This window comes from Phocoena sinus, chromosome 4, assembly GCF_008692025.1.
Source record: "Phocoena sinus isolate mPhoSin1 chromosome 4, mPhoSin1.pri, whole genome shotgun sequence".
NCBI classification, from domain to species: Eukaryota; Metazoa; Chordata; class Mammalia; order Artiodactyla; family Phocoenidae; genus Phocoena; species Phocoena sinus.
The window spans coordinates 106,347,302-106,366,319 of NC_045766.1; the positions used below are offsets into that span (position 1 = coordinate 106,347,302).

General features: G+C 33.2%; 1 protein-coding gene across 1 annotated transcript in view; it reads right to left on the reverse strand.

The window, feature by feature from the left end:
* Positions 1 to 19,018, reverse strand: part of CADM2 (cell adhesion molecule 2) — a 1,092,768-nt gene that overhangs the window by 108,950 nt on the left and 964,800 nt on the right.

The window sequence follows — 19,018 nt, forward strand, 5'->3', positions numbered from 1 at the left end:
AAATCTCAGACCTTAACCTATTCGATTGTGTGTTGTCAGATCCTAACAAAATACTTGATATGTTGTAAGAGTTCTTTAAAGATTAGATGACTATATGAATATTTCCTATTTCTCTCAAAATGCAAGCAAATGAGGAAGTTTTGCACAAGCATATAAAAATAGGGATATGGTCATTCATCTACAAATAATTTTTCACTACTTACTAACAGGCAAAATATGCAGATACTTTAAAAGCATCATGTTTCCTCTCCAAGGTTTCTTTTTGTAGGAAAAATATTATTCTTTAGAGTCCATCTTTAAAATTAATAAGCTGTGGAAAAAACCCATACTTTTTAAAAGTATGGGTTTATTTATTTTATTTATCTGACAAATTCTGGGGCTAATTTATAAAGAAGCACAAGTACTTTCAAGAGATAGATTAGGGCTTTCCTGGTGGTGCAGTGGTTGAGAATCCGCCTGCCGATGCAGGGTACACGGATTCGTGCCCCGGTCCGGGAAGATCCCACATGCCGTGGAGCGGCTGGGCCCGTGAGCCACGGCCGCTGAGCCTGCGCGTCCGGAGCCTGTGCTCCGCAAAGGGAGAGACCACAACAGTGAGAGGCCCGCGTACCGCAAAAAAAAAAAAAAAAGAAAAAAGAAATTGGTTTTTAAAATTATTATTCAAAATTTTAAAAGCTTTATGAACTTGGGAAACCTCCTATCTTATTTGAATGATTCAGTATTTGAATCAAAGTAAAGATATTGATACAGGGGAATGGATTTTCCATATTTTTAACAAAGATTTTAGAAAACTGAAAAGATCTGTGATGAAACTACTATTAAATCACCTAATGGACAATCGGCAAGCACAGCTATGAAAGTATTTAGTGTCAGTGGTTCAACAATATTTATTCATCTCTAAGGGTTTTGAAGGTAGGTAAATAAAAATAAGTTTTAAGTCAATATCTTACCAATAAAAAAAAAACTTAGTCTGTAATCAAAGAAATACAACAGAAATTTAAACTTATATAAAAGTAACATCTAGCCTGTTATGATGATGATGGCCAAATTGCTAATATAAGAGAAGCAACTATAAATGAATATCTAATATTAGTTTACTGTATCATTCCACAGTGTATAATATATTGGGGGAATAAAGATGGTTTATAGCTTAAAGCAGTAGTGATTTGCATTGCTCATGGCATGTGGATCTTTGGGTTGAAAGTGTTATCTTGACAATTTTATTTGTCCACAAAAATCATTTCCTATGAGCACTCCCAAATGATTCATTTAACAAACAGTTTTATAGGTCTTAAAACATGCAAGGCACAGTACTATTACTCATTTCTATCCATTGTCTCACTAGAATTGCAACATTAAAACACTATAACATAGTATATTTTTCACATTGTAACACCTAAAACTCACGTGTTAGTTTTCATAAACAATGCTACTGAGTGCTTAGCATATTCTTAGAAAAGTAAGCTCATCAGAGCAGAGATTATTTCTATTTTGTTCACTGGTTTATCCTCAGTCCTAGAATAACTCCTAGAATTCAGTTAAATATTTGTTGGATAAATGAATGAAGAATGACTTTTTGTAATTTTTCCCCACTACTGGTTAGGACCACTAGTGTGTTATAAAATCAAATTTATTTGTCACAGCTATCTTCTAATAATTATAAACACTGATAAAATACTTGGCAAGTAAGTCATTATTGTAAATGCTCTGTATGCACTGGCTCATTGAATTCTTTCATACAGCATATAAGGTAGGTTCTGTTGTTGACCTATCGTACAGAACATGAAACTAAGGCTCAGAGAAGTAACTCACTCTAGTTACACAATCATAAATCACCTTAGGCAGTTTGAATCTCTTTTTCCTGACCTTAGTCACTCCTCAATAACTTTGTTTCCTGTTCTCTCTTAGACTACAAGAGAGATTGATGCTTTTGGTAATAAGCTCTGTGTCCTCTATTCATCTTCAAAACCAACTCTTTCTCCAGCTGGATGAATTGGAGCCTGGCCCAAAAGTTGCTTTTGCTCTATATGATCTGCAAGTTTTAAAACATATCTGACAATGTTTCTGAGTTCTATGCATAACCTGTCAGTCTACCTGTTTCTCTTTCCCTTCCTTCCTTCCTCCCTTCCTTCCTTCCTTCCTTCCACCCTCCTTTCCTTCCTCCTTCCCTCCCTTCCTTCCTACCTTTCTTTCTTTTTTAACTCTCTCACATCTGCCTCTCACATCCTTTTCCTCTCTAACAGATGAAAATATTCTTTGGGTGAAGGTGGTTAAAAGGTACAAACTTACAATAATTAAATTAATAAGTTCTGGGATGTAATGTACAGCATGGTGACTACAATTAATAATACTGTAGTGTATATTTAAAAGTTGCTGAGAGGGCTTCCCTGGTAGCGCAGTGGTTGAGAGTCCACCTGCCGATGCAGGGGACGCGGGTTCGTGCCCCGGTCCGGGAAGATCCCACATGCCGCAGAGCGGCTGGGCCCGTGAGCCATGGCCGCTAAGCCTGCGCGTCTGGAGCCTGTGCTCCGCAATGGGAGAGGCCACAACAGTGAGAGGCTCACGTACCACAAAAAATAAATAAATGAATAAATAAAAGTTGCTGAGAGAGTAGATCTTAAAAGTTCTTATCACAAGAAAAAAAATTGTAATTATGTGAGGTGATATATATTAACTAACCATTATGGTAATCATTTTGCAATAGATACATATACTGAATAATTATGTTGTGCACCTTAAGCTACTTCAATGTTACATTTCAATTATACATCAATAAAACTGGAGAAAAAATATATGTGTATATATATATATTCTTATCTTATTCATTACAATATATCCTTCTCATCCATATTCTTCTCCTCCACGAACAACAAATAAATATTCCCACAGAAAATTTTTGTCAAGGAGAATTTAGAAACTTTTAAATATTTTACAGATGAAAGAGTTGTGATTCTTTATAGCAATTGTATTACATAAAGTTTTCTGAACAATTTGTTTAGCACCCTTATAAAGATCTCTTGCTAATTACATTAATACTAAAGACAATTATGCACCAGTTCACCTTTGTGAAACCACTTTAGAGTTTACTCTGAGATAGTGGCTCTCAGTTAGGGACGATTTTGCCCCCCAAGGACATTTGACAATGTCTGGAGACACTTTTGGTTGTTACAGTGTAGGGGAGAGGTAGAAGTGATATCTCTGGCATCTTATGAGTAGAAGCCAGGAATACAGATGAGCATCGTACCATGCACCAGACACCTTCCACAACAAAGAACTACCTGAGGCAAAATGTCACTAGTGTCCTCCTCTAAAATATTGACATTTACTCACTTCATTACCTATATCTCTTCCATGTTACAACAGACTAGGAAATACTAGAGAACTGTGAAACTGTGTGTATCTATATGGGATGCTTGGACTTCTAGAATGAAGGAAATGCTGAATACTCTAAGACCATCATGATACTTTCCTGAAATAAGAAAAAAAAAACTACAAATCAAGCTCAATCTATACCTCAAGGCCTACCACATTTTATTAGGAGCAGTGGGTTGATATACCCAGAGTTAACCAGAACCATTTCAGCTACAGCACTATCTGCTTTTCATTCCCTCTGCATAAGATTGACTTTTTCTAAGATGTCTAATTTACTTTTCCTGTTTGTAATTTTGCAGTAAAACTGAAACTTTCCTTTTAGTGCTCACAATACTCTTTCATAATGCTCAAAACTGTCAAGTACTTTTCCTTTAACAGTCTGTTAAATTCCTATAATTCTAGTAAAAATTTATTCTTGTGGCCATCATTTATTTATTTAACAAATATGTATAAATTACATGTATGTATAATATGTACAAGATACTTTACTACTACTATTCAAGTGCTATATCTCCACAGCAATTTTGTCCCAATAAGAAAGATAAATCATGTATGGTTCAAAATAATGCAAAATTCAAAACTGAAAGGAACATAGCACTCTGATTAAATATTATGGGAGTTATGGAAGAAGAGATTATAGATATTTGTCAGAAACCAAGAAAATTACCTAGAGAAGTGGTACTTAAAAAAGTTCAAACAATAGATAGTATTTGAACTGGCAGAATTTTTCTAGAGGGAAAGAAAAGAAGGGAACCCTAGGCAAAGAGTTGGACAAGGGTTGGTGTAGAGACGAGTGTGGGCTGTATATGAGACATCTAGAAGTACTGTAAAGTATAGGGTGCGTTATCTGAAAAGGGGTGCTAAGAGTGACATTATAAGGGATTGTATTTTCAAAGCCTTGAATTTCAAGCTGAAGAATTCAGATATTATGTTAAAGGAAATAAGAAACCATCTTAAGTTTATGATCAAGTGAATGTCAGACTCCGAGCCAGGTTTTAGGAGATATTTGGCAGTGTGTAAAACTGGTTGGATCAGTGAGCAATTTAAAGCAAATTATGTCTCTATGATAAAGTTGAGCCACTAGGAAGATCTTAAGAAGAAAAACATAGCAGTAAAAATATAGATATAAATGCATCAACATTTTGTCTAGATTCTAATTCATAAATTTCTACAATTGTGGGCTCTAGAGTGCATTACTTTAAGTGCATTTTCTCTGTGTCTCATTTATTATCCTTACTTTTTTAGCTTAAATTAATTGTTTCTCCAATATTTTATTCCAGTTATTAGAATAACTAAAATTTATGAAATAAAGAAATTTATAATTTAGATATTTGTAATAATTAAATAATAAAATAAATAGAATTTAGGAATTTATCAAATGAAACTCTCCTATATTAATATTCTGAAGTGGTGATATAAAATGCATAGTTTTGATTCGATATTGTTGATAGAGTTAGCTGTACTTGGGAGGGCAGAAACAAATTCAACTAGTTGATGGCTTCAGCACTGGAGATGGATTTCTTAGGAAAAGGCATCAGGAAGGCTGCTTGTCAAATTTCATCATTAGATAGGACATTTTAACACTCTGAAAGCTCATTTTTGGAAAAAAGCCTTCATATCAACATTTAAAAGAAAAAATTTAAAAAAACTAAACTCGTGTTTCTAAACATTTTCAAGCTATTTATGTTTTTGATGCTTTTTTAAAGAACATTTATCAAAAGCACCATGAAATGGATTCATCATGGGGACACAAAATGAAATAATAAACAATGAAATGAACACATTTAAAGTTGTTTTAGGTTTTATAAATCTGCCATGGGATGCCTTAAGCATTTAATGTTTATTTAACAAACATATAACATTAATACATGATGTATAGGTTAGTTCAAATATAATGATTTACAATAAAACTATAAGACAATGTAGAAGTTGACATCGTATTTCCTGTTTGTTAGCCATTTAGTCAACTACCAGGTTCATTTTTATTTAATACATTATCTAATCTTTAAAATGTCCCTTCACATATAATTTGGTAAATATGAGAAAGGCCAAAATCATCATCATTCAATCACCATCATCATCAACAATAAAAAAATTAATAATCCTTAAGTTATTGCTATATTTTGAAATATATTTAAATTGAGAAAACTCTAATGAAAAAATAAGAAGGTTTCCATGAAATTTCTCCTTTAGGATGAGGATATTTTGTTTGTAGCTTTTGTTAATGAAAAGGAAAAAGTATTTTTAAAATTGTTTTAATTTTCCTGATACCACCAATTTTGTTTGATTTTTATCAGTGTTGAATAGTATATGTCCTAGGCAAAAACTACAAAGAAAATCTCCTTAATATTCTTTCTACTTATTTCATAGGTTCCTTGTTTGTATTCTCAAAAGAGGATAGAAAGGGTTTGCTAAACTTTTTAAAAATTTTTCATTGGGGTATAGTTGCTTTACAATGTTGTGTTAGTTTCTACTGTACAGCAAAGTGAATCAGCTATATGTATACATATATCCCCTCTTTTTTGGATTTCCTTCCCATTTAGGTCACTGCAGAGCACTGAGTAGAGTTCCCTGTTCTATACAGTAGGTTCTCATTAGTTATCTATTTTATACATTGTACCAATAGTGTATATATGTCAATTTCCATCTCCCAATTCATCCCACCTCCCCTTTCCAGCTTGGTATCCATACGCTTGCTCTCTACGTCTGTGTCTCTATTTCTGCTTTGCCAATACAATCAACTATACCATTTTTCTAGATTCCACATATATGCGTTAATATACGATATTTGTTTTTCTCTTTCTGACTTACTTCACTCTGTGTGACAGACTCTAGGTCCATCCATGTCTCTACAAATGACCCAATTTCATTCCTTTTTATGGTTGAGTAATATTCCATTGTATATATGTACCACATCTTCTTTATCCATTCATCTGTTGATGGACATTTAGGTTGCTTCCACATCCTGGCTATTGTAAATAGTGCTGCAAAGAACATTGGGGTGCATGTGCCTTTTTGAATTATGGTTTTCTCTGGGTATATGCTGGGTCCTATGGTAGTTCTATTTTTAGTTTTTTAAGGAACCTCCATACTGTTCTCCATAGTGGTTGTATCAATTTACATTCTCGCCAACAGTGCAAGAGGGTTCCCTTTTCTCCACACCCTCTCCAGCATTTATTGTTTCTAGATTTTTTGATGATGGCCATTCTAACCAGTGTGAAGTGATACCTCATTGTAGTTTTGATTTGCATTTCTCTACCAATTAGTCATTCTGAGCATCTTTTCATGTGCCTCTTAGCCATCTGTATGTCTTCCTTGGAGAAACGTCTATTTAGGTCTTCCACCCATTTGCTGATTGGGTTGGGTTTTTTTTTTTTTTTTTTTGATATTGAGCTGCATGAGCTGTTTGTGTATTTTAGAGATTAATCCTTTGTCAGTTGCTTTGTTTGCAAATATTTTCTCACATTCTGAGGGTTGTCTTTTCGTCTTGTTTATGGTTTCTTTTGCTGTGCAAAAGCTTTGAAGTTTCATTAGGTCCCATTTGGTTTTTTTTGTTTTTATTTCCATTTCTCTAGTAGGTGGGTCAAAAGAGATCTTGCTGTGATTTATGTCAAAGAGTTATCTGCCTATGTTTTCCTCTAAGAGTTTTATAGTGTCTGGCCTTACATTTAGGTCTTCAATTCATTTTGAGTTTATTTTTGTGTATGGTGTTAGGTAGTATTCTAATTTCATTCTTTTACATGTAGCTGTGCAGTTTTCACAGCACCATTTATTGAAGAGGCTGTTTTTTCTCCATTGTATATTCTTGCCTCCTTTGTCATAGATTAGGTGACCATATGTGCATGGGTTTATCTCTGGGCTTTCTATCCTGTTCCATTGATCTATATTTCTGTTTTTCTGCTAGTACCATACTGCCTTGATTATTGTAGTTTTCTAGTATAGTCTGAAGTCAGGGAGCCTGGTTCCTCCAGCCCCGTTTTTCTTTCTCAAGATTGCTTTGGCTATTCAGGGTCTTTTGTGTTTCCATACAAATTGTAAACTTTTTTGTCTAGCTCTGTGAAAAATGCCATTGGTAATTTTATAGGGATTGTGTTGAATCAGTAGATTGCTTTGGGTAGTATAGTCATTTTCACAATATTGATTCTCCCAATCCACGAACATAGTATAGCTCTCCATCTGTTTGCTAAACATCTTTGCATTCAGAAGGTATGTTACCTTCCTAATAATGATAATGATAAAAGTAATGCCAAGCATGTATAATGAATTATCTGATTTAATCCTTACTCCCATCCCCCAAAATAAGAAGTACAGTTTCCAGATGAGGAAATTAAAGTTTAAAGTGACTAGCATGAAGTCACATAGGGGAACTTGGATTCCAACCTAGCCTTGCACTTCAAAAAATAAGATATTGATTCTCAAAGTCACATTGTATTCAAAATACATTTTGTTAAAAATGTTTATATTTCACCCCAGAAGTTTTTAATCTGTATTGTGACAACAAACATTGTGGTCCCCTAAAGTATGGGCCCATCTGTCTATAGGCATAGCTTACACACCATCTCAAGGAATCCATGGATTCTGATCACCACCCACTCATGGGCTCTAGTGTGAGCATCCTAGACTGAAAACAAGAACTAATACTTCCCTGGTGGCACAGTGGTTAAGAATCTACCTGCCAATGCAGGGGACACAGGCTTGATCCCTGGTCCAGGAAGATCCCACATTCTACAGAGCAACTAAGCCCGTGTGCCACAACTACTGAGCCTGTGCTCTAGAACCCATGAGCCACAACTACTGAGCCCATGTGCCACAACTACTGAAGTGCCCGCTCTAGGGCCCCTGTGCTGCAACTGCTGCGCTTGCTGCAACTACTGAAGCTCACGCACCTAGAGCCCGTGCTCTGCAACGGGAGAAGCCACCACAATGAGAAGCCCACACACTGCAACAAAGAGTAACCCCTGCTCACTGCAACTAGAGAAAGCCTGCATGCAGCAACGAAGACCCAACACAGCCATAAATAAAAAACGAAACAAAACAAACAAGAACAACAGGAACTAAATCACAAATTAAAAAATATTAGGCAGCATAAAAGAAAACTGAAAAGGCATTTTGGAGGGCAGGATAAAACTTTCTGCACTTAATAATCATTTAAATCACTGGCCTAGTTCCTGAAAATATAAACAAAATTTTCCCTTTTAAAAAGAAATGCAAGGTTTATCCTTAGTATATTGCTAGAGATTTAAAATTATCCTACCTTGCAATTATAATATAAAAACATTGGATTCTTTTACAAATTTAAGATATATTATGAAATTATATGTATTATAATTCCTGTATTATGACAAATCTTGCTACTTTGGCATTCTATGAATTACCTCATTATCAACTCATTCCTAACTCATCAATTATTCCCGACTATGTCAAAAGGAATGACATAATAAGAAAATGGAAGTATGATTAAATCATATAGAGTAGTGGTGTCCAATACAGTAACAACCAGTCATATATGGCTATTTAAATGTAAATGTAAATTGATTAAAATTAAATAAAATTTAAACTGCAGCTCCTTAGAAGATCCACATTGCAAATTCTGAGTAGCTATATGTAGCTAGCTATTGGCTACTATTTTAGGACAGATATAGAACATTTCCATCATCACAGTAACTTCTTTTAGACAGTGCTAGTGTGGAAAGATTATGCAAGAGTGATATAAATCATAACTGTTACCAATCCCTATTTACTTATATAAATCATCACTGTTGCTCAGGTTATACATTTTCTTTCATGGTGGTGGGAAAAAAGTCTGGAAATAAAACACCATCATTGTAGCTATGTTTGGTTGTTTGTTGGTTGTTTAGCTTTCATGCTCTCAGTTGAGAATTAAGAATCTTTCATTTTCTGATTATAATTGCAAGAAGGGAATTGTCAGAGGAAGATATCTCAAAATTATTAGATAAGTCAATAAACACAAAGAGAAAATAGAAGTCAAGAATCTAGTGAAAATGGTGAAACAGAAGTCTTCACTTATTCTAGATTAATTTTAGTAAACTCAAAAATCAATAAGTGAAAAATTTGTTTATAAGGAAAAAAAGGAAGAATTTCATCATGTAATATTTTGCAACATGATTTTGCTAAAAAGAATATATGACAATACTCTTTCATCTTTGATAATTTCTGTGCATAAGAATTTATACAGTTTACAAGTGGAAAAATGTTGTAGGTATTTGATGATAAAGAAATTAAAGCATTCATTTAAAAAAATAATTAGTGCTTATAAATCTAAAAATGAAAACGTTTTACAATTTTGGAAAAAAGATATTTTTACTTCCTTCGAAAAAATTATGAACCATCAAAGTTTTTTAAAGTATTACATTCTGACAACGCAGGTGCAGGAAGAACCAGAAGCAATGATAAATACGACACATTAAGAATGTATTTGAAATCTGAACTCTGTATTTACAATATGGATATGTTCCAGGATCATGCATGACACTTGTTGCCCATTTTGGGTAGATATATCATCAAACCCAGAAAAATATGAAATAGAAATTCAGGTTTGCTATATTTAAATTCTTATTAAAAGTCTAATAAAGTTGTTTTACACTATCCCTTTCTCCTTTATTATTACATCTACACATTATTCAAAAAATAACTTAAAAACCTAAAAAAATAAACCCTAAGAATAAAATGTCTATTAGACCCAGGTGATGAATGGTAATTATATTCTTTCCTGACCTTATCAAGGATTAATGTAATAAAGTTTAACATATTTATTGATTATATTTGTCTTAATTACAAATGTAATCAAATTCATAATAATTTGTAATTACAAATTTACAAATATGAACAAAATTCCTGAAGATGAAAAATAAACTCTGAGGACTGACACTACCTGACTTGAAGACTTAGCATAAAGCTCCATTAATCAAGAGAGTGTGGTATTGGTGAAAAAATAAACAAATAGATCAATGGAACAGAATAGAGGGCCAGAAAGAACCTTACATAAATATAGTCAGCTGACTTTTACTGAAGGAGCAAAGGCAATTCAATGAAGAAAGGACAGTCTTTTTAACAAATGGCACTGGAACAACTGGTCATCCATATGCAAAGACATGGATCTAAACACAGACTTGACATCTTTCACAATAATTAATTCTAAATGCATCATAGATCTAAATGTAAAATGCAAAACTATAAAACTTCTAGAAGACAACATAGGAAAAAACTAGGTGACCTTGAGTTTGGTTTTACACTTTTTAGATATAACACCAACAGCATAATCTATGGGAAAAAAACTGATAAGCTAGAATTCATTAAAATTAAATGTTTGCTCTTGAGAAAAATCACTGATAAAAGAATGAAAAGACAAGGGGGGAAGTATTTGCAAAGGACATATCTGACAAATGACTGGTATCCAAGGTGCACAAAAACCTCTTAAAATGCAACAATAATAAAAAAAAAAAATTAAAAATTTCCAAAGATCTAAGCAGACACCTCAACAAATACACACAAATGGAAAATAAGCATATGAAAAGATGCTCAGCATCAAATGTCATTATTGAATTGCAAATTTAAACAATAAGGAGATACCACTATACACTATTTACAGTGGCCAAAATCTGAAACACTGACACCACCGAATGCTAATGAAGACGTGGAGTAACAGGAACTCTCATTCACTGCTGGTGGGAATGCAGAGTGATTCAGCCACCCTAGAGGATAGTTTGCAGTTTCTTACAAACTAAACATGGTCTTCCCATAATAAGATATATAGTGTAAGGTAAACATATGTCTTTTTATGGTCACTTTATCTGTCTTTTGCTAAAATGTGGTTTAATTAAAATTCAAATGACTTTTTTACTTGAAGGAGTTGAAAACTTACGCTTACACAAAAACCTGTGCATGAATATTTATAGTAGTTGTTTTCATAATTGCCAGAATTTAGAAGTAACTAAGATATCCTTTAGTAGGGGAATGGATAAACACACATTGGTACATGCAGACAGTGAAATATTATACAGCAATAAAAAGAAATGTGCTATATGCCACAGAAAGACATATTGGAATCTTAAATGCATATTGCTAAATGAAAGTGAACTGTCTGAAAAGGTTACATCCTATATAATGCCAACTATATGACATTCTAGAAAAGGCAAAACTGTACAGCCAATTAAAAGACCGATGTTTGTCAGGAAATTGCGGGGAGGAAAGGAGAATCAAGAAGTAAAGCACAGGGGTTTAAGGGCAGTGAAATTATTTTGTATGATATTGTAACTATGGCTACATGACATTGTACATTGGTCAAGAACTATACAACACAAAGAGTGAACTCTAATGTAAATTATAAATTTTAGTTAACAATAATCTATCAATATTAGTTCATCAATTGTAAAAGATATACCACAATAATGCAAAATGTTAATAATAGGAGAAACTGTGAGGGAGTGGGATAAGAGTGTATTTGGGACCTCTGTGCTTTCTGATCAATTTTTCTGTTAACTAAAAACTGCTCTAAAAAATAAACCCTATTGATTAAAAAAAAAAAGTCTATTGAACCCAGATTGTAAACAGTAAAGATAATCTTTGCTGATATATTAAGAGCTAATACAATAAAGTTTAATATATCAATTGATTATAGTAGTTTTCTAACCATATGTTTTTCTCTTAGAAAAATATGTGTGTGTGTGTGTGTGTGTGTGTGTGTGTATTATAGTTCATTCAGAAAGTAAAACTAGAACAATCTGAAAGTATTGGGACATTAAATATGCAGTCTCTTTGAAAAAAATCAGCTTTTAACTATCTTTTAAAAATAGATTTATAAAATGGAATTAGTTTTTAAATTGAAAGTTTAAAATACTAGATAGTAATAATTTGTTTATTTTCTCAATATTAGGTTTTACTTGCCAAAATCATTTGTCTCACTTGATTATCCAATTTTTATTCTCTATTAAAATGACTCAAAATTATCTTCAAAAGGTACATTGACATCTGTACTATATATAGATCACATCGTTTGGGGACTATTTTTGACTGTCTTTTTGTGAAATTAATTTGCATGCTTAAAATAATATTAAAACTTCTAAAAAGTTTCATAAATACATATTTTATAAACTTGATTAAGAAAGACCACTTGAGAGTATATTATTTTAATCTATGAATTTCTTAACTTTTAAACTTGAGAATCTACTCACAAACATATACACTCCTCTTCACTGAGCTTTAATAACACAAAAAATGTTATTTCTATTAATAATACAAACTTTACAGTAACATTTTGAATCTCTGCCCTTAGATCACTTAAAATATTTGGTGATCCAATTACTTTTAATATTTTGATACTGCAGGGACTAAATAAAATATTCTTATCATATATAAAAGAAGACAAATTAACTCATGACCAACATGTGCCAGTAATACATTACTATGGGTAATATAATAAATGAATGTATCTTCCTTGAAAAAGTTGAAAAATAGAGGTTGGGATCTCAAGTAGAGGTTGTACATTAGGCCACCTTTCTTAATGTAGTTAAATGTATTTTTTGTGAAGTGACATAGATCACTTCATGATTCTAGCATGTACACATTTCACGAGCTTTGCAAAATATTTTGGGCTCTATTAAAAATACTTCCAAGGCATCCTCATATATAAATGTGGCATTTTGTTACCTAAAAGAACCATTTATTTTAATTTGGAAAATTTGATCTAAAGATAGTTTTCATTTCACCTTTCCTGGTTCCTTTTATATTCTGTACCTCTGGACCATAGAAAATTTGTGGTAGACAAAATAATTAGAAAATCAGCATTTTACAAATGAGATGCCACATGAGTGAGATATGTTATTTTAAAATGCAACTTGTAACATTCACCTTTATGTGTAATATGGCCTGAAATATATGGCCTGAAAAATTTAATCAAGTGCTTTCTATAATAAATAGAAAAGTAGTGGAAGCATAGTTGATACAACTAACACAGGACAATTTAGAAGACGCTGACCTGGGCTAAAGAGGTATGCAGGTTTGTGTAGGGAGGATTGAGTAGGTGGGAATTAATTATCTTTTATAAATTAAAAAGGACAAATGCCAAAATCTGCACTTAATGAAGAACTTCTGTCTACATTTGAAAATATTTCTGTTCTGTATCGTGTATATCTATAGTGGAAATGAAGTTATAAACAACATAATAAGAAGCCTCCAAACCCATCTGTATTGAATATCTTCTGTTATACACAGAATTTTATTTTTTACTCTATTTTATTGAAACATGTAGAACCAAAGGTAGACTGATAAAGTACATTAGATGGTCCAGAAAAGTAGTAGACATGTATAGTCAAGAATTCAGTTCCTCTAGGCACAAAGTAATTCCGTCTAAAAGAGCAAAACAAGAAAGGAATCTTTTTAGAAATACATTTTTTAACATAATATGTTAAAGAGAGACTGGATTAATTGTATTATTTATTTGCACGTTAACTAGAATGGAAATAAAAGCCTCAAGACGGCAAAGATCGGGACTGTAAACTGACCATTTAACTCTTTATATTATTATAGTAATGAATCCAGGAGCATTCTGGTTATTAAAGGTATATAATGCATTTCTCATTTTTAGTCATTAACCTAATTGATCTCATCTAAAACACACAATTTCAACACTGCAGCTTCCAAAGTCACTCCCTCCCTTCATTTATTTTTTTTCTTACCAGTTGCTTACACTGAATTTGTTTAGGCTCACAAGCAGGTTCTCTTCTATAACTTATTTTAACTATATATTGTTTTAAAAGTTGATGATGTGCATGTATAATTACTTATTTTATAGGCAAAGCATGGCACAAAAGAAATACTAAACCAATATTACTGATAGCATAAGATTTCATGATTTAATGATTATATATAAAATGTACCTTACAACACATATACACTTAAAATTTGCATTCTTATTTATCCTTACTGGCAGTTCAGTGCCACAGTACCAAAATGCTTTCTCAGAACACTCATTACTCTGAAATATTTTACTAATCTGTCTCTTGTATTTTCCTTTTCAACAACAGTTGATTTTCATGTAATTTTGTCAATGTCACACATAGAAAATGAATATTTACTTATTTTCTTCTTTTCTGTGTTTTGTACATAGTCCTTTCTGTTAGTGGAGATACAATATTCTTACTGAGAATCAAATAAAATCTGACTTATACAATCTGTTCATCTAAAATTTAAATCAGACAAATAAAAAGTTATTCTTTTAAAGGGATTTATATAAAAATAGGAAGATGAATTAGAATTTCCATCTAAAAAAAATAGAGTAGCTTTTTCCAGTGCTCAGGTGCAAAGTATGCTATTACCTATTATTTGATATTTGCAAGTATTTGTGGTTCACAGTGAAAAATCTACATTTTCTTAAATTTCAAGTTTAAAGAAACTCTCCTCCATCACAGTGACATTAAAATTTAAGATTAATATTTTATAAGGAAATGAGTGTTGCTGTGATATATTGTATAGGCTGAGTCCAGATTTAAAACATTTAGCCCTAGAAACATAACTCCTCCTCCAATTTGTTCTCATCATGTTCCTTAGCACTATGTGTTTAACCCTTATGTCTTATTTCTCATCAAACTTGCCTTTCCACAATAACACAGGATTTTTATTTCAGGTGTAGTCATAACTTCCCATTATTGTAGGGATATATACTTATTCTTGTCAGTCACCACAGAAAACAATGGCATCTCTTCTGCTCTGGGGGTCCCAAAAGCTGTTCCTCTATTTGGGCCAGTCTTTGCAGTTACTCATAATAGGAACATTGCAAAATCATGTGGAATCCTAAATTTATGTCCCATAAATTCTAGACTAACCACCTTTTTCCTTTTCCAATTCTTCTTTCTATTTTCCCCCACCTGCATCCATGGCATTTCCATATCATACATACTGCAATGTGCATTTATGTGGAGCCATGATCTGTTGTCTCTGGAAATATATACTGAGATCCTTTTATCACTATTCATAGGTGTTTATGAAGACCACACCCAATTTGATCACTTTGTTCTAATTTTGATGCAAACTGGTACTAAATGTCCCTCTACACTTTCCATTCCTCAGTTCACCCCTGGGGAATGTTCTGCATCCCTAAAGGAACATTAAGTATTATTATCAGTTAAGTTTTAATTACCTTCACATACTTGAATGATGGTATGCTAAAATGCTAGGAAAAATAATTTATATAGATCTGGTCTCTGCCTTCTAGCCATTTACATATTAAACTATGATAGAATGAGTTGTTATTTTTAATTGGCCATCAAGTATAACATTTTTCATGTAAAGCTTTATAAAAATTGTCTTCCTCCATGAAGTTTGCTTAATAATGCACACTGAAATATGGTGAACAGCTAAAAATGCTCAGAAAGTATATATTTATAATAGTTCCATTTTGGACTCCCGAGAAAGTGAAAATGACTTTGGAAGCTAACAACTGGCATCTTATAGCTAGGCTGAAATAGGCTGAACAGATATAAACGATTCTCTAGAATCTAAACAATAATCAGATAAGGCCACTCTATGCCTATGGGGTGGAATAAGAAAAGGTAAGTTTATCCAGGTCTAAAAGGGGACACAGACCAAGATGTTCAGCAACTACATAAATTAGCATGATTAACCATACATCTTTATAATAGCAAATCTAATTCTGCTTTAATATTTGTGCTTTGTAGGTAAAAGTTACCAAAATACACATCACTGAATTGCCCCCAATCCTGACAGCATCTAATTCAGAACCCTCTTCACAATATTTAGAACAAACCCAAATTCTCTAACAAGTCTCTCCTAACTCTTTCTTACCTACACCCAGAGATTCATCTGGTATGTTGTCTTCTGTGCCATAGCAAACTAAATAAACACAATTTTGCTAGATTACTGGTAGGTTTCCGGGGCTCTCTGGCTGGTGATCTTTAATATTCCTTATTACTTGATTTTTATTATTTTTCTTTTATTATATATTGAAACTTACAGTTGAATTAGTAATCAAAGATTATTTTTAAACAGTCTCATTTGGTTTTATATATAAGTGAAAAAAAGTTTAAATTAAAATGCTGGTGATCTGGGTCCTCTAGACACATCAAATTACATAATTTTCCATATTTGAAAGACACATCGATTAAATAAAAAGAAATAGAAAAGAAATGTTGCTATAGACTGAATGTTAATGTTTCCCCAAAGTTCATATGCTGAAACCTAATCCCCAATGTGATAATATTAGGAGGTAAGGACTTTGGAAGATCATAACTGGGATTAGTATCCTAACGAAGGAGATCGCAGAGACTCCTTAGCCCCTTCTGCTGCATGTGGACATAGAAGATGGCCAGCTATTAGCCAGAGTGAGGGTCCTCACCAGACACTGAATGTGCCTCCTCCTTGATCTTGAATTTTTGGCCCCCAAGACAGTGAGAAATAAATTTCTGTTGCTTATGAACCACCCAGTCTATGGTGTTTTTGTTATAGCAGCCTGAACCTGAGGCACAAGATAGATGGGCCCCAGGGTCAGCAGCTGGAGTTTGTTCTCTGTGGACAGAAACTCCAAAATATCAATAGCAGGACAATCGAGAGAAGAGGCTGGGCCCTGCCCAGATAAAAGACCACATATTCCTCATACTCGAAATCAAGGAGACCTCCCCGACTACACATGTGCAGAAAGGCTCCCTGGAGGTCAAAAAGGGAGGGGGTGCCACCCATAGTAAGTGATGTCAACTACCCATAGGCCTCTTCGCTAGAATCCATCTTGGCTAAGAGATGCGCATGCACACAGGAGGACCCTGAGATATACCAAATACAGACGCAGAACTAGGCAAAGCAAGATGACTGGTCAAAGGAAACCCAGAAGAAATGCCCCATAGAAGTGATTCAAACTACCATGATGGCATGACTCTCTGAGTCCACCCATGTGTTCATCCACATGTACTGTACTCTTTTTCCTCCTAATAAATACTTTACTTGCTTCACTACTTTCCATCTCTGTGGAAATTCATTTCTACACAGCTGAAGGGCCAGGGCCTTTTCACTGGTCACTAGTCCCTGGTGGTCTGGTGGCTAGGATTCAGCGCTCTCACTGCCATTGACTGACCTCAATCTCTAGCCAGGAACCAAAATCCTGCTTCAAGCCACTGCAGGTCAAGGCCACCCGAGATCAAACCAACTAAGAAAGAAGACAGCTGATATTTATTGAAGGCTTACTGAATGCCATAAACTTGTCTAGTTTGGACCTCACAGAAATTAATTCTCTAGTTTATAATCAAAGCTCAAGCAGTTTCAGTAATTGTTGCAAGGTCTCACTGCAAATAAATGTTGAAATTTGGAAATAATCTCAGTTTGGGCTCTAAAATATGTTTGTCTTCAAATTTGCCTCAATAAGAACAGGAAGGAAATTAATGAAACTAATCTAATATAATTGAAAGTATTCTTAAAATTTTAATAATTTAATAACTACTAAACTAAGAATAATTAAAATATAACAAACAATAATTAAAAAATAATGATATTTTCTCTATTAAAAAGTAAAAAAAAAAAGAATGGTACTCCTGGTACTTCTCTGATCTTTTCTCATGATACTCTCTACTTTCCACTCTACCCTGGTCTCACTGATACCCTTTCTGCTTCTAGAAACATAAAAATAACACACATGTTCCTATCTCAGGGCCTTTGTACTTGTTCTTCCAGATGAATTGTATGTATATATTTTGTTCGAATATTTAAACATATTAATTTAGTTAAAATATTATTTTATTTAAATATATTTATATATAATGCAATATATTAAAGTATAAATAATGTATTATATAATATATTCATATAAATATAACATTATAATATATTTAAATGATATATTATATAATATTATTATATAGTATGTAATGATATAATTTAATGTGATACTATATGTGATAAAATATATATTTATATATAAATGCATTATATATATATGTTAATACACACACACACATTCACTATCCTTGACTTCCATTCTAACTTCACTCCTTATCACCGCCCTGCTTTATTTTTTTCCTACAGACTTAATACATAGCACGCTATATGTTGTCTTTATTTATTTATTTATTTATTTATTTATTTATTGCGGTACGCAGGCCTCTCACTGTTGTGGCCTCTCCCATTGCGGAGCACAGGCTCCAGATGCACAGGCTCAGCGGCCATGGCTCACGGGCCCAGCCGCTCCGCGGCATGTGGGATCTTCCTGGACTCTCAACCACTGCGCCACCAGGGAAGCTCCTATATGTTGTATTTATTAATTTTGCTTTTCAGTCACTCCTACCTAGAGTGGGTATTATAAGCGAACTGGAGTTTGTTGCTTTGGTCGTAGTGGTGAGTTTGACATTTGGAGACAGTCTCAGTTTGTTTTGTTAAAGTTGTCCTTTTTTGGTCACCTCTGTAACCCCAGTGCCCAAAAGAATGCCTGTTTCATAGTAGGTACTCAATACATTCTTGTTGAATAAATAAATGAAAACAGACTACAATGAGGCATATTAGAAGACTAATATGTAAAGTTAACATTTTAAGGTTCAATGTAATTTCGCATCACACACACAAATCTAAACTTGAACTATAATTTATCACAGATAACAAACTCAACAAAAAAATCTCTAATATTGAAAAAAGG